Raw genomic sequence first — 17,230 nt, forward strand, 5'->3', positions numbered from 1 at the left:
CAATGATAAAGGGACACATATCCCACTTTATGAGAATAGAAGTTCTGATTTCTTTTCAATACTACTAGTAGTGACCACAGTACTAATTTGAGCCCTTACTATGAGCCACTGTGCCCATATACATTTAGTTCTTACAGTAGTTCTGCAAAGGGCATATAATAATCCACACTGTAAAGCTGAAGAAAGAGATTCTCATAGCTGAAAGTCACACAGCTGGTGAGTGGCAAAGTCTAGATTCAAACTCAGAGTCGTCTGACAATGCCCAGGTTGTTGACCACTATGTACACTGCTCAATTGTTGCACCAATAAAGAAGTGCTTGAAATAATTATAGATTTGCCTACCCTGAAACTGCAGTGATTTAAAGACATCAGAGTTGCCAGTTGCTTAACCACATCTACTTACAGTAAGAAATTACATTTTATTTCATTTCTAAAACAAGATTAATTCTGCAGGCCCATCGAAACTTGAGCACACAAATCCTACCTCCAAATGAAAGATGCTTGTTTTCCGTTATTCAACAGATGGCCCTGTACAGAGGCAATAAATACATAGTAGAATTTTCATTCAAATAAATGAGAAGCAAGGTTTCTTCTTGTCCTGATTCAGTGCCCATCATTATGGATTATGATGGCTCTTCCCAAACTTTACTTCATTCATTCCACTCTTTCTACAAAACTCCAGTAATGGAATCCATCATTCAGATATATGTGCAAAGCGAAAGGACTGTATTAATACAGTTGCTGAAAGTCAAGTTGCTAGAGCACAGGAAATACATCCTAATAAATGCAACATTAATGTTTGTGTGGGCCTTGGAGTGAGGGGTAGAAGAATTTTCAGTTTAATGGAATATTTTGCCTCTTGCTATGAAAGTGTGACTTCATAGTCTTGTAATTGGTCATTTACAGAATCCTCCATCTCTGGGTTTCATGCTTTCTTTACTCTGCAGCTGTTGATTCCTTCTCATGTTCTGGATGGAAGATAGCAACGAAGCCACTTCGGGCTCAGCCTGCCTTTTTGTGTTATTGTTTAGATGAAGATATTTCCATTTATTAAAGCACACTATTTAAACATTTTTATCATGTTTCAAACTTGACTGTGTTCTGAAGGTATGAACACAGGCAGACATAATGGGGGATGTTTTCCAGGAGAGAACATACCCTTATCAAAGGAATTATCAGAATTTTCATGTATGGATTGAGAATCAAATTCTGGAGTTAGACCTGAATTTAAATTCATACTCACAACTTATTACCAGTCTCATCTTGATCAAACGGTTACCACACTTCTCATCAATTTCCTTGTCTTTGAAAGCGGAATAAGAGAAGTATGCCTGGTGGAGTTACACATAAAGCTCATCTGATAGAATATTCATAAGGATTTTGCACAAAATATACATGGAAATATTTTAGCACCGAGTTTAGCATGCGATTCGTCTTCAATACATTTAAGAGCTATTATTTTATTATTATTATGCTATCATTAAATATCACTATTACTTAAATGTCATTATTGCTAAAATTGCTGTAAAACTACCGCAATAACCCATGATGAATTCCCCTCTTCTGTTTCCTTTGTTTAAATGGAAAATATATATATAAATCTAGACAGAGAACACTTTAGTGATCCTATTCAGTGGAGTGAGAATTTCCATGGCACTGATTAAAACAAATCCTGAATTGCATGGACTTAAGATAGCAGAAAGGGGCTTCCCTGGTGGTGCAGTGGTTGAGAGTTCGTGACCCGATCCGGGAAGATCCCACATGCTGCGGAGCAGCTGGGCCTGTGAGCCATGGCTGCTGAGCCTGCGCGTCCGGAGCCTGTGCTCCACAACGGGAGAGGCTGCAACAGTGCGAGGCCCGCGTACCGCAAAGAAGAAAAAAAAGATAGCAGAGAGGCTAAGAGATTTGAAGTTAGACATCCCCAAGTATGAATTCTACTGTGACCCTCTTCTAGCTCTAGAACCTTGAGGAAGTTTCTTAAACTTTCTGAGCTTTACTACTAGTTTCCTCATCTGTATCTTTTTCAGGACTATTTATCAAGCATCTTCCTGTTCTCTATGCTTGGACGTATCAATGAATAAATTAGACAAGAGTGTTTGCCTGCATGCTCCTTGCATGCTTTCTCCCTCCTTACCCTCTCATGTGGAAACGGATGTTATAAATAAATTCTATGCTTTGCCACAGGTTGATGGGTGCTACGGGATAAGGAAAAGGATGTGAAGCTCACTGAAGAGGCTTGGGTTGGGAGTGCTGGAGGAGTGTACAGGTAGGTTCTGATTTTAGATAGGGTAGTCAGGGTGGATTTTATAAGTTGACGTTTGAGCAAAGACTTGAAGTGAGGGAGTTGTCAGAATGTATGATGGGGAGACCACTCCCTGGGAGCAAGAATAACCAGTCCCAAAACTCTAAGGCAGAAACAGGCCGGGCAGCTTGGAGGAATATCAAGGAGGCCACCCTGGCTGACTTAGTCAGTGGGGAGGAAGAGACAGCAGGAGGGCTGGAGGTCGGATATGTGATGGGATGGATTGGGTAAGTCCTGGGAGGCCATCACATGCATTGTGTCTTTTACTCTAAATGTAGGCAGCCAGGGGCAGGATTTTAGCCAAGGTGTGACATGAACTGTCTCTTGTTTGAAAAGCGTAACTCTATCTGTGGTCTTGAGGATGTGGGGAGAGAGTGGAGTCGGAGAATCTGGGGAGGCGACTACAGGATCCTCGAGGTCTATGTTGGTGGCCTGCACCAGGCTGCTAGCGGCTGGTAATTCTCAGAAGTGGCACATTGGGAAGGTTGTGACAGTATTTTGTGGTAGATTGAATGCAAGAATGGAAAGGAAGAGGGGGTCAAGGGTGAATTCGAGATTTAGGGCCTGGGGAACTGGAAAGGTGTGGTTACTGTCACCTAAGACGGAAAAAGTTGGGGGTAGAGCATATTTGGTGGATTAAAGACCAGTTTTGGAGGTATAAGATTTGAGATGTTTTCGTGACATCCAAGTAGAGATGCTGAGTACACAGTTGGATACACAAGTCTGCAGTTCTGAAGAAAGGTCTAAACTAGAGATACACTTTAATACAATGGAGATATTAAGAATAATTACATGGAAGCGCTATTTTAAAGATAAAATGAAGTAATGCAATTAGCACTCTGTCTTCTCAAAACATTTAATAACTGTTTTCTAAAATAATTACCTGAAATGAAAAAATACCTATAGTTTGTTTTGTTGTTTGCAGTAAAAGTGAATAAAATGTCACAATTATTTTAATAGTATTTGTGACACAGTAGTTTTAGTTAAGACACCATGACTACAAATATTTAAAATAAACCTTTCAGTCTCCTACTTTTCACTCTGATAGGGTACTTGGAACCATATTTTGTAAGGTTTAAGTTATTTGTCATAGGGTACCTCTTTAATTAGAAGTAATTCTGAACTGTCTAGTTCCATGCAGTTTTATATATATATATATATATGTATAATTATTATTTTATGATTTATCAAACTCAGTTGAAAATGTGCATCACTGATATACATTAGAATTTAAGCATTTACCCAGGTATTCAAGGAAAAAAATGTACTTGTAATTTCCATAGGGGTACGTACTTTCACATCTTCCCTTCACTTTGCAATTGAAAACATGGCAGGGGAAATACTATCTTACTGGTCTTTGAGTTCCCCTTAGCTATCTGCAAGTCCTTAAACAGCCTTTGTGGCTTAACCAAAATTCTCTTCCATCTTCATTCCGCTAACAGATATTGGTCTAAGCATGTACTTATACGAAAAAATGCATGACCACGTTGTCTCTACACATCTATAATTTTATGTTAACACTATCATTATGTAAGCTATACTTTAATTGTAATTATAACAGATTTTATGTCAACACACATCCATTTCTAGTGTTCATCTGGTGTTCAAGGGGAGAGCAGCATGCCGTAAATTTTATCAAAATATAACATCTGAAGAATAGAACAGAGGGTAATTGTGTAATTCTGTATTCACTCTAATTAAGTTCAGTGGAGTTGGCATAATAGAATTAAGATGAAAAAAAAAAAAGACATTGAGGTACCATGGCTCCCTCTCCTTAACACACCCTTTCGTATCCGAGAGCAGAGACTCAGCACCTTTCTGTACAGAAATGGAGACAGGAAGAGGCCAGCGGATGAATGACAGGCACGAATGAGGTGGAACTTTGAAGAGCAACATGGAAATGAAATACTTCTTTTGTATTTGGTAGGTGGGGAAAATGTACCAGCGTGTATGCCTACCGGGACCACGTTTTCCAGAACAGTTAGGCCCAGTGTCAACTATGCTGTCCCACCTTCCTCGTAAGTAGGAACATACTGTTACTTGAATCTTTGCTTCCTGTTTCTTGATACCTGGTTGAGAAGATTATCACAGGAACTGCATCTTGTTAGCAAACACACTGTTTTGAAATGATTGACACTCACTGAAGAGTGGCAACTCCAAGCTGCCTCTCTCTTGATCTTGGACTATTTAAGTCTGGAGTGCAGGAGTGGGTTATGGGGAAAGACCATTGGAATTCTTATGTCTTCAGCATAATGGTTATAGCATAATGGTTAGGAGTGTAGGTGCTGGTTCAAATCTCTGCTTTCCACTTGCTAACCATATGAGCTTGGGCAATTTACCTGATTACCTGAACCTCAATACTCCTGCCTATAAAATGATGTTAATAATATTTCATCCTCATAGACTTGTTTTCAATGTTAAAATGAAGTCACTTACACCAAGCACTTAATACAATGCCTAGAGCATAGTAAAGCCTATTATTATTACTATTACTACTACTACTACTGTTATTATTATTACTGTCACGATGCCAGGTGCTATTTTTCCTATGCCTTATTCCATTATCTTCTGCCCTGTCCCCCCATTTCTGTCTTGTTTCCATACAAGGGTAGGTTTGTCACAGAGCATTTTCTTTCCCTAGTGTCTGACTCTTAGTCATCAAGGTGACTGGTCCACGACCCGGCATTCATTGCTGCTCATTGAAGCAACCCATTTTGAGAAGGGGAGTTGGATATTGATGCCAAGTTGGGTCAAGGAGAGAGAATTTTCTCTCTTCTGCACTCAGAGAGCTAAGTGAAATATTCAGGCCTCAGAAGGAGAATCAGGCAAAGGGCAACATGCTTAATTTCATACCTTAGTGATTAAGAACAAGTCAGACAGGCTGGATTTGAACTCATTTCCGTCATGTACTGACAACGGGATCTTAGGTGCTTTTGTAACCCGTCTGAGGCTCAGTCAACATCTGAAAGAGACGAATAACATTATCAGGACCTAGCGTATAGCCTCGTTGTAATAAGTGAGTAAATCCTTTTAAAACGTTCAGCACGTTGTTTGGCATATAAACACGTAATAAAATTTAGCTTCTTTGACTACTACCGCTGCTAATATTATTAAGTAGCTGAGCAGATCCGAGGCCCATTTTTTTCTTAGATTGCACATAATCATTTGGACAACCAGCTCACATTGATCAACCGTTGCTTATATATAAACCCCCATGAACCCAAAGGTGCTTTAACTCTCTCCCAGTCAGAGCCTGTTCTGGGGGCAGAAGCAACACCAGCACTACCCCCGTCATCTTTGCCTTTATTGTCACTACACTCGCCTGCCGTACTGAGCACTTTCTGTTTGCCAGGCACCAAATTTAGCCCTGCGTATGCACTATATCATGTAGTTCTCACACTCAGGTGGGAGACATTATCATCATCCCCACTTTTCAGATAAAGACGCTGAGGTGTTGGAAAGGTGAGAAACTTGACCCACAGCAAGAGATGGAGCTGGAGTATTCAAACCCTTCTCTCTGACCTCAAGAACCCTTAAATACTAGCATACTACTACATCCTGGTAAGAAAATCTGCTTCCAGCCACTCTGGTGAGAGTAGAAATGATTCTCAGTCCCCACATTCCTCTATTGCCCATGCCACCCTAGCCTCAGGACTAGGGGGGAAAGGAAGTGATCTCTTCAAAGAGCAGCCAAAGGGAACCTACTCCCTTCTGCCTTTTCGTAATCAACTAACCCATATTTTATTTCCTTCTTAAGAGTCCCCACATGTTCCTTTTGGTACTTAGCTTGGCCTTTTAGAATTCTGACATTCTGTACATGACTCATCCACTGTATTTCAAGTTAATTTATTGAGGTCAAGTATAGGGTCTTACTCATCCTGAAGTTCAGTTATCCCCTGTCACATCTAACTCTGTTCTTTTCTTCTTGTAGGACATCTGCAGATATTTATTTGAATTTTGTTGAATTGTTCTCATCAATAGTACATTAAAAGTTATACAGAAAGTGCTTTCTTATAAGGAAAACCATCTAAATAGATTTCTAGCTCTTTACTTTTTATAGCACTGTTGTAGAGATTATAGATCTCCAGGTAATATTTTTTAGATTGAGTTCTTCATATCATCTTATTTTTACATATAATGATAAATCTGAATTTTCTCTATCAAAGCTCCGAGACTTCACTGGCTTGTAACTTAGCTTGTTGATTATGTGTTGTTGACTTTTCCATTTACAATGATATTTGATCCTGGTAAGGATGGGGCTGGGTGGGAAGGTACATCTTAGGGCCATGAATTGGTTTTGCAGAGAACTAACATAAAGATCTAAAGTCTCATCATATTTCTGCAGAACTCATGAATCATTTTATTATAATTCCATTCATTCAGGGAGTATAAAACCATTTTCAAATTGTTATTCCTAATTTGTTCATCTTCTCTTCCTTAGTCGTAGTGAGAAGAGAGCAGGCTGAATGGAAGAAAGTCATTATGACCACTGGGGCCACTAGGGTAGGCATCAGTCCCAGAGTTTTGTTATCATCTCTCCGCTATTAATATTGGCTAATGTCTTGAGTGCTACTTGGTGCCAGTTACTTAGCCGACCATGGCAAATGGATTGTGTCATTTCATCCGCTGATAGTCATACAATTAATGTATGTATTCTTATGATATCCCATAATGCGTACATGGAACAGAGCCTCAGAAGTGGTTATTTGCTCACAAAAATATGGTAGATGTGGAATTTGGACTCAGGTCTGATAGACTCCTAAATCACTCCTAGTGATTTTTACCACTAAATTAAAAGTTGTATACCTCTGGAGAGTAGATAGTTTCTAAAATTTCCTCAGCTCTAACGTTTTATAATTAACTTTTTGTCTGATGGCAAGCTTAACAGTTAAGATGGGTAGGAAGGAATGCCAGCCTGTTGAATGGAATTTCCCTGAAATAAGCCTGTTTTATGACACCAGTTCACTCATTCATTCACTCAGCATGTATTGAATGTTTGCTCTGTGCAAAGGCATTTTAGGCATCACAGTGGAGTGAGCGCCCCTTCCATAGACTCTCCTGCAGCACTCAGAGAAGTCTTGGACTGGTTTGCCTGTTATGGAATGGGGCTTGGTGATAGAAGCCTGGTTTGTCCTCCACTGATAAAACTAAGACATACTCATATGAGTTTATAGGTATCTTGAAGCTGTGGGATAGTAACACATGACTCTTACCATTTTTGCCTGGGATTAATGATATAAAGGCTTTGGATTTGGGTATGGAAAATGGGTGCAATTATGGGCGTGTTGGTTCTACATATATATGGACATCACGTGTCATGAGCCTGCAGCTACCTGCCATTCCTCACTACTCCTTCTTTTCACAAACCAAACAAGTACCTTCTTATCTGTCCTGTGGATAAGCTCTTGACAGTGGCACTAGGGCCTCCCTGAATAAGTACATCATTGGCTAAACCAGTGGTTTCTCAGATATGCTCATTGAACAACCCTTAAGGTGGATTGACATTCCACTGCCTAGAATAGAATATGGTGTTCTTTAGAAATCGGGGGGAAAAAATAGGCCACCAGATGTACTTTCTTTAATTTAAATTGTTTATATATATATATATATATCTATATATGGACAATTGTTATATATGTGCATGTATACTTGTTCATATATATGAATGATTTAAAATTGAAGAGATATATATATACACACATATATATATATGTATATTTAAATTTTGGCTTCTGTTAGCAAGTAGTAAATTAAATTATTAGCAGATCCATACTGCAGGGAAATAACCAAACAGATTTCATTCAATAGCTTGCTTTTTTGTAGATTTATGGTTGTGATTTTATATCTGCAGGTATGTTTGCTAAAGAAAACATTTCTACCACTTTACACAAAATTAAATTCATTTAATACCAATGCGGCATGTCTCAAATGTCTTAATACAGTTTTAATCTTGAATCGCATCAGAAGTATGAAATTAGAAACATACCCCAAAATCATTTGAAGATAAATTACTTTCATTTCCCTTATACTTTTGAGACTTTTGAAAAATAAGTATTTAGTTGTACTTATCTGTTTCTGTCTCTCTAAGGATAGCAAACACTGAAACACAATTCTTTTTAAAAGTCAATATTAAAAATATATTGTCCAAGATGATCAAAACTAAGGAAGTGGCAAAGAAATTCAAAAATTTAAACTTTCAAAGGGTGCTTTTTTTGTGAATGTGTAGTACTTGTTCTTGTGAAGGAATTAATCTTTTTAAAAATTTAATTAACTTATTTTTTATTGAAGTATACTTGGTTTACAGCGTTGTGTTAATTACTGCTATACAGCAAAGTGACTCTGTTATACATATGTATATACATTCTTTTTCATATTCTTTTCCATTATGGTTTATCACAGGATATTGAATATAGTTCCCTGTGCTATATAGTAGGACCTTGTTGTTTAGCCAATCTATATATACCAGTTTGCATCTGCTAATCCCAAACTCCCAGTTCATCCCTCTCCCACCTGCTTCCCCCTTGACAGCCACCAGTCTATTCTCTATGTCTCTGATTCTGTTTCTGTTTCATAGATAGGTTCATTTGTGTCATATTTTAGATTCCACATATAAGTGGTATCATGGTATTTGTCTTTCTCTTTCTGACTTACTTTGCTTAGTATGATAATCTCTAGTTGCATCCATGTTGCTGCTGCAAATGGCATTATTTCATTCTTTTTTTTATGGCTGAGTAGTATTTCATTGTATATATGTACCACATCGTCTTTATCCATTCATATGTTGATGGACATTTAGGTTGTTTCCATGTCTTGGCTATTGTGAATATCGCTGCTGTGAAGATCAGGGTGAATGTGTCTTTTTGAATTATAGTTTGGTCTGGATATATGCCCAGGAGTGGGATTGCTGGATCATATGGTAGGTCTATTTTTAGTTTTCTGAGGAACCTCCATACTGTTTTCCACAGTGGCTGCACCAACTTACATTCCCACCAACAGTGTTGTAGGAGGGTTCCCTTTTCTCCACACCCTCTCCAGCATATGTTATTTGTAGACTTTTTATTGATGGCCATTCTGACTGGTGTGAGGTGGTACCTCATGGTAGTTTTGATTTGCATTTCTTTAATAATTGGCAGTGTTGAGCATCTTTTCATGTGCCTATTGGCCATCTGTATTTCTTCTTTGGAGAAATGTCTCTTTAAGTCTTCTGCCTATTTTTTTGATTGGGTTGTTTGCTTTTATTGTCATCAAGTTGTATGAGCTGTTTGTATATTTTGGAAATTAAGCCCTTGCTGGCCGCATCATTTGCAAATATTTTCTCCCATTCTGTAGGTTGTCTTTTCATTTTGTTTATGGTTTCCTTTGCTGTGCAAAAGCTTGTAAGTTTGATTCGGTCCCCTTTGTTTATTTTCATTTTTATTTCTATTGTCTTGGGAGACTGACCTAAGAAAACATTGGTATGATTTATGTCAGAGAATATTTTGCCTGTGTTCTCTTCTAGAAGTTTTATGGTGTCAGGTCTTATGTTTAAGTCTTTAAGACATTTTGAGTTTATTTTCGTGTATGGTGAAAGGATGTGTTCTAACTTCACTGGTTTATATAAGGCTGTCCAACTTTACCAACACCACTTGCGGAAACGACTGTCTCTTTCCCATTATATATTCTTGCCTCCTTTGTCAAAGATTAAGTGAGGTGTGTGGGTTTATTTCTGGGCTCTGTATTCTGTTCCATTGATCCATATGTCTGTTTTTGTGCCAACACCACGCTGTTTTGATTACTGTGACTTTGGAGTACTGTCTGAGTCTGGGGTGGCTATGCCTCCAACGTTGTTCTTTTTCTTCAGGATTGCTTTGGCAATTCTGGGTCTTTTACGGTTCTGTATGAATTTTAGGATTATTTGTTCTAATTGCGTGAAAAATGTCATGGGTAATTTGATAGGGATCGCATTAAATCTGTAGATTGCTTTGGGTAGTATGAGCATTTTAACAATATTAATTCCTCCAACCCAAGAACATGAGATATCTTTCCATTTCTTTGAATCATCTTCACTTTCCTTTATTAATGTCTTACAGTTCTCAGCGTATAAGTCTTTTGCCTTCTTGGTGAGGTTTATTCCTAAGTATTTTACTTTTGGGGTTGTGATTTTAAAAGGCATTGTTTTTTTACATTCCCTTTCCGATATTTCATTGTTGGTATAAAGAAATGCAACCAATTTCTGTATGTTAATCTTGTATTCTGCTACCTTGCTGAATTCGTTTATCAGTTGTAGTAGTTTTCATGTAGAGTCTTTAGGGTTTTCTATATATAGTATCACATCATCCGCATCTAATGACAATTTTACCTCTTCCTGAAGGAATTAATCTTGAAGTTCTACTAAGACTTTTGGGATACCTGTTTTAATGAGGCACTACTTCCTGCCTGAGATTGCACTATGCACCAGAGATTCTAGAATTAGCATAATAAAACTAATAATGCAAACAACAACAGATCTTCACAAACCTTCCTTGCAAGGAAGTAAAGTCCACTGGAAAAACAGACAGGTGAAACACACATTCCAAATGGCAGTGATTCTCAAACATTTATGTGCTGAAAAATCATGACAAGCATGATAACCAGGGCAATCACTAGACCCCTTCTCCAGCTGGTCAGGTGTAAGGTCTTGTATCTCTATTTTTGGTGAATGCCTCCAGGAGAGTCTGAGACAGATGTTCTCAGTTGCCGTCAACCTTTAGTGTGCATCAGATTTGCCTGAGAATATTGTTAAAACACAGATTGCAGGGCTCCAGTGCCAGAGTTCTAACCAGTTCCCAGGTGTGGCTGATATTGCTGGCCCAGGGACCACATTTTGAGAACCACCTTTCAAAACTCTGCAGTATGCAGTTGTGTGTGTTGTGAATGCAGTATGCGGTTGTGTGTGTTGTGAATGAGCCGGGCCCAGAGAACCAAAGGAGGGCAAAGGGACTGCCCTAAATTAGTCAAAGGTAACAATAGCAGCTAGAATTGATTGACCCAAGAAAAAATTATAAGAACTTTACCTGCATTTGCTCATTTAATCCTTTCAGTAAGGTACATAGGTGCTACTTAGTGTTCCTCTTTTACAGGGGTGTCCAGAGAAGGTAACTACTTTGCCCACATCCTAAACTGGTAAGTAACAGATTAAGAATTCAAGTCTAGGAAGTCTGATTCCAGAGCCCACACCTCTACCCTTTCTGCATGTAGAGAGGAGTAAAGGGTTGTCAGTGAAGCCTTCCTGGGGGCCCTGGCCTCTGAGTGTAGATAGAAGGATGAGTGGACATAAAGCTCATTATTTGTGTGTGGTGGGGGTAGGGGAGGAAGTATGAGGGCTTCCAGAAGAGCCCGCCCTCCCCATACATCTGCTATAAGCAAGTCTGATGATCAGGAGTCCGGAACATGAGTATGACTATGGGAGACTGAGAAGGGTTCTAGAACCCTGAGGTTAGAGTTCTGGATCAGTTAGTAGGTAACAGAAAGTGAATGAGTGATCTACCTTACTTTCCACGGGTAGCAGGAAGTTTGGAGATAGTCCCTCTAGCGTTAGTCCAGCTGCTGAAGGGCATCACCAGGGGACTGGGTTGCTTCGCTCTTCCAGCTTCCACATCTCTAGCACGTCCACATAGCTTCAAAGTGACCCCAGAATCTCCAATAGTGTTCCAACAATTTGGGCAGGAAGAAAGAAAAGGAAAAAAAAAAAAGAAATTAAGTAAGAAAAAAAAGGCAGTGTCTAACTCAGAGAGCAAATTTTTTACCACAGATGGTCAGCAGACTTGCACTTAGATCTCATCAGCTCGGATTTTAAACTGGCCACCTTAGCCTTAAGGATAATGGAGTCTCCTAAACCAGGGCTCTGATAGTAAGGAATAAGGAGAGAGTGGTACTGATTAGCAGTGCCTGCTGTCCCAAACAAATATTATCCCCAAACTATTTTTTTGTATCCTATATTTTACTTTAAAGAATGGAGGGGAAACATTATGTATCTGTAAATAGCCTTTTAGAAAGGGTACAATTATATAGTTATACAACCCCCTGGAGGGCTCCTTTCTTCTAAAATCTCTTTAAAAACTGTTCAAGGTTAAGGACATTTTAATCTTAATTTAGTAACTTGCAGTCGGTTATCTTGGAATGACATCCTCTCTCTGCAGATGTTCTGTCAGGCTTTAGAAAATTCTAGAAGTGGGCAGAGAAGTGTTATGGTGCATGTATTTGCAATATGCACGTCTTTGAAATGAAATCCATTTAGGGACCAAAAGGCATTTCACGTCTTTGCTATACATTTTCACATATTTGCCTTTCCAGAATTCCTTTGAGCAAATCTGTTAGATGTAACCCATCCGTTTCTCCCATCTGAATTCTTTATTACTAAACATTCCTCAGTATGCTCTTACTCCCCTCTGTCAAAGGCGTTTCTCTGGTTCCTCACCCTTCTCATCTCATATGTGAATGCGTATCTTAAACTGAAGCAACAGTCTGCTATGACTTCTCCATAACTTGAAGAACCCATCTTTGTGGGAAAAAAAGTAAACTCACTAACTTAAAAGGTAAAATGTGCGCAGTGTTTCTGAGAATTAAAAGCTAAGATAAAAACATAAGCAATGGAAAAAACTTACAGTGGATCCTTTTCAAAGACTTTATTTTACAGAGAAGGCAACTGAGGTTTAAAGAAAAAATGCGTTAGTTAAACACTAAATAATAAACCTTAAACCTCAGTGGAGCAACACATGGACAGTTCATTTCTCACTCACTCAGGAGTGTAGTATGGACTTTGGTGGTCTGAGGGTCAGTTTTCTGCTCAGTTATTCAGGGACCCACCACCTTCATCAAGTGGCTCTACGTTTGTCCTAAAAAGGAAAGGAGAGAGGAAGCTGCAAGCTACAATTATCAACTCGTTATCCTTCAGACATAAACTCTTCAGGTCACCTCTGGTCACATTCTTTGGGATAGAACCATACCCAGATGCAAGCGGAGATGGAGAATGTTGTTCCTATCTTGGTCCTAGTGATGCCTCTACAGGCTGGAGGAGCTAATTAAAGTGTAGTCAACAGCTCGTTGTTTCTGCCACAATGAGTGATTAGCCTAAGACTGTGGATTAATTATGTGTGTGTGTCACATATACATATAATACACACAAACATATATGTGTGTGTATATATACATTTTTTAGCATGAGTTGGCACAGGGGGCTTCTGCCGTATCAAAAGAGTACAAACTGCCTCTTGTTGCTTTTTCTTAATTGAAGTTGACTACTACTATCTATTTCCCTTCATTTTGCTACCTCCCCCCCACCTTTCAGTATTATATGAAAATTCTGAAAGAAATAATTTCAAAGTTTCCAGTGCTTTTAAAGGTAATAGAATACTCAGACCTTAACAATTTTCCTGTGTGAAACTTTTGCCAGACTAAAATAGTTAACTTATGAAAAGTAAATTTAGATTGATACAAAAGAGAAAATAAGCTGTTTTTTTTTTTACACAAATGCCCTGAGCCAGGGTGGAAAATAAATGGAAAACTGGAGGAATTTAGATCCTTTTATTGTAAATTTAAATATTTTTCATTGTAAAAATAATACAGGCTCATTGCAGAAACTCCAAAATTGAAAGGATTTAAAGAAAAAAGGAAAAATAACTCAAAATCCCATTTCTGATAAATCATCTCTGTAACATTTTTGAGGGTATCTTTTGAAACTTTTTTGTGACGGGGTGCATATAAATACAATGCAAGTATAAAATACCTTTAATTATTATATCCAACTACAAAACAGTTCTATATCATTTTTATTTAGTAATAGAAGTATGATTACTCATCACCTAATAAAAATCTGCAGCATCATTTTTAATGGTTGAACAGCATTCTATTATTTATTTAATCAGTTCCCTACTGTTCAACATTTAGATTATTCCTGTTTTGCTTTGCTAAACAATGAGACAAGCATCCTTGTTCATATGTCTTTGAGCATTTGTTTATTTCCTTGGAATGGACTTCTAGAACTTGAATGGCTGGTTGTCAGTTCTGGTACATACTGACATCTTGTCTTCCAGAAAGGTTACCGTGCTTTTTATTTCTACCAAGAATTTAACCTCCAGTGTGGTTTCTTACACTCATCAGTACCAGTATTATCAATATCAATACCAGTATTATCAAGTTTTTTAAAACTTTGTCATTCTAGTCAGTAAAATATGACACCTGAATTATTTTATTTGTATTTCTTTGATTAATAGTAGCAAGGTTGAACATATTTTCCTATCTTTATTGGCTGTTAATACTTTTTAGTTGGTGACTTTATGACATCCATTTTTCATCGATGTATAACAACCTTTTATATATCAATGTGTTTATTTGTTTGTTGTAAATGCAATTTTTTTCTCTTCATTTATTAATTTTTATTTTGTGTGTGTTGAACTTCTTTAATACTGTCAAGTCTATTCAAAAACCCTTTAATGAACACGACAAATGTGGAAAATCAGTCATTCTCCTGCATTTTGTAATCAATGTATTTCCTTTTGGGCAGTATGGAAATGTAAGTTCTTACTTCATCTTATGGTTGGAAAGAAGCTATTCCCTCGGAAAGGGATTATAGTCTCCATGATGCAGTAATGGGAGATTTTATAGGGTAGGCAGGGTCTACAGAAGAAAAAACCCTAAATCACACTCCATTGGTGGTTGCCTTATTTATAAAAATGGCATTTGAGGTTGTGTGACTGCCATCAGGTAAGCAAAATTAATTTTTAGCATGAAATACTCCTATCAGCAAGAACAGCCTAGGATAGGCTAGCGGTAAGAAGTGAGGGGTTATGGGATTGGGGCATAGCCTCTGTTTCCTCCAATGCAGCTGGAAATTTAAACTCTGGGGCTCCTGCTTGATCCAATCAGCCCAGCTAGTATGTGTTGCCAGGTAGGGTGAATAGACTCAGAAGTACAAGAGCTCATCCTTGGTCCCCTCTGGAAATGAGCAGAGAATACTGTGTCAAGCAGAGGTGATCAGTCCATGGTCTGGAGACTTGGATCTCCTCACATAGTCCTTAAAGTCAGGGTGAGACAAAATGCCAATACAAATTATATTGATGACAGTATCAATGAGGTGACATTGAGTCCTTTGACCCAACGTGTGTCTGCAGTGTGCCATCCATTAGTAAATGGGCAAAGCCATTTGACAGATCTGATAAAATGAATGAATCTGACACTCATATTTTGAAAAACTGAAACTGTATCCATTTGTCAAGAACAGTGGCTACTTGTTCTGCTTTTTTCCCCCTGGTAGAACTAGGTAACATTGCAGGCAGTAAGACGTTCCGGCATTTCACCCTGGAGTAGCCCCAAAACTGAAGAAGCTGTCTTATCAGTAGTTAGCTCCTTGTCACCAAGAATATTAAAGTAGATTTGTATGATTAGCAAATTAAAGAGACTGTAGTGCCTACCACTACTGTATTCACTCAGGCACCCAAGTTATTCTAAAGAAATCCTAATAATACATTAGGACCGTTTTGAATATTTTTATTTGATTAGCCATAATCTTCTAGTTATAACATCCATCACCATTTTGACCACTGAAACTTGGCCTTCTTTTCTTACAGCCTAGCCCTGTGGTCTTGGGCTAATCACTAACCTGCTTAGATACAATTTTCTTCTCTATGAAATAGAAACAATATTATATGCTTTGAAGGGCTGCAGGAAGATGAGCTGTAATGTTTATCAAGTGCCTAGTAAGTAGCCTGGCCCATAATAAATACTTGGCTCATTGTAGATGTTATTTTCATTTTTAGTTTTATTTCCAAACATTGCTCTTTACTTTTGGAACTCTAAAATTTGTTTTGAGAGTGGAGGACTTGTTGTTTGGATTCCTCCAACACTCTGTATATTGTGTACTTCTCTCCCTACATCATTTATCTTAATGGAATAAATGATCTTTGGTCTGGTGATTCCAAGGTGAGGAGGAGCTAAGTGGAGGTTCAGTATACACCTGGAAGTATGGATTTTCATGCCCAGTGCAAATGTGAGAAAGGCATTATTCCCACATTATAAAGGGGGTAAAGACCTCCAACTTGAGGAGACTCTGGGTTGAGAGATGAGAGCTTTACAGGTACTGTGTTCATCCTACAGGGTACCACAGGGGCTTTTATGTTCTGTAGCAAGAATTTGCACCTTATACCCTTGTAGTTAGAAGTAAAGCATACCACATAACTAATACCTAGTAAGCATTAGAGTTAGAATAAATACCATTTATTGAACGTTTCCTTTGTGTTAAGCATTTTACAGTTACAACATATGGATGGATACTATATTGTAAAGGTTAAGAGTGTAGTTTTTTGAGCTGGATAATCCTGGATTGGAGTCTCATCTTTATTACCCCTTTTTTTTCCATTTTATTGAGGTATAATTGACAAAATGTAAGATAGTCAAAGAGTATATCATGATGATTTGATATACATACGCGTTGTAAAAGGATCCTTCCCATCACGTTAATTAATACATCTAACAGCTCATGACACCTTTTTGCTTTTTTTCTTTTTTTGGTGAGAACACTTAAGTTCTATTCTCTCCGAAAATGTTAGTTATACAATACAGTATTATTGACTGTAGTAACTATGTTATACAGTAGATCCTCAGACCTTATTCATCCTGCAGCTGAAAGTTTGTACCCTTTTACCAGTCTTCCCCTCTTTTCCCCACCCACACCCCAGCCCCTGGCAACCAGTTTTCTACTCTGTTTCTATGAGTGTGGCTTTTTTTCTTTTTAGATTCCATATATAGATGATATCATTCGTATTTATCCTGTCTGGCTTATTTCATCAGCATAATGTACTCCTGTTTCATCTATATTGTCACAAATGAAAGGATCTCCTTCATTTTTTTAAGGCTGAATAATATTCCATTACCTCTTAAATGGGAGACTTTTGGTACATTGTTTACACTTTCTAA

At 38.0% G+C, this 17,230-nt stretch overlaps 1 pseudogene; it reads left to right on the top strand.

Moving 5' to 3' along the window:
• The first annotated feature begins 2,614 nt into the window (after positions 1-2,614).
• Positions 2,615-17,230, top strand: part of LOC136118247 (UDP-N-acetylglucosamine--peptide N-acetylglucosaminyltransferase 110 kDa subunit pseudogene) — a 29,786-nt pseudogene continuing 15,170 nt past the window's right edge.

The sequence above is a fragment of the Phocoena phocoena genome, chromosome 1, assembly GCF_963924675.1.
Source record: "Phocoena phocoena chromosome 1, mPhoPho1.1, whole genome shotgun sequence".
Taxonomy (NCBI): Eukaryota; Metazoa; Chordata; class Mammalia; order Artiodactyla; family Phocoenidae; genus Phocoena; species Phocoena phocoena.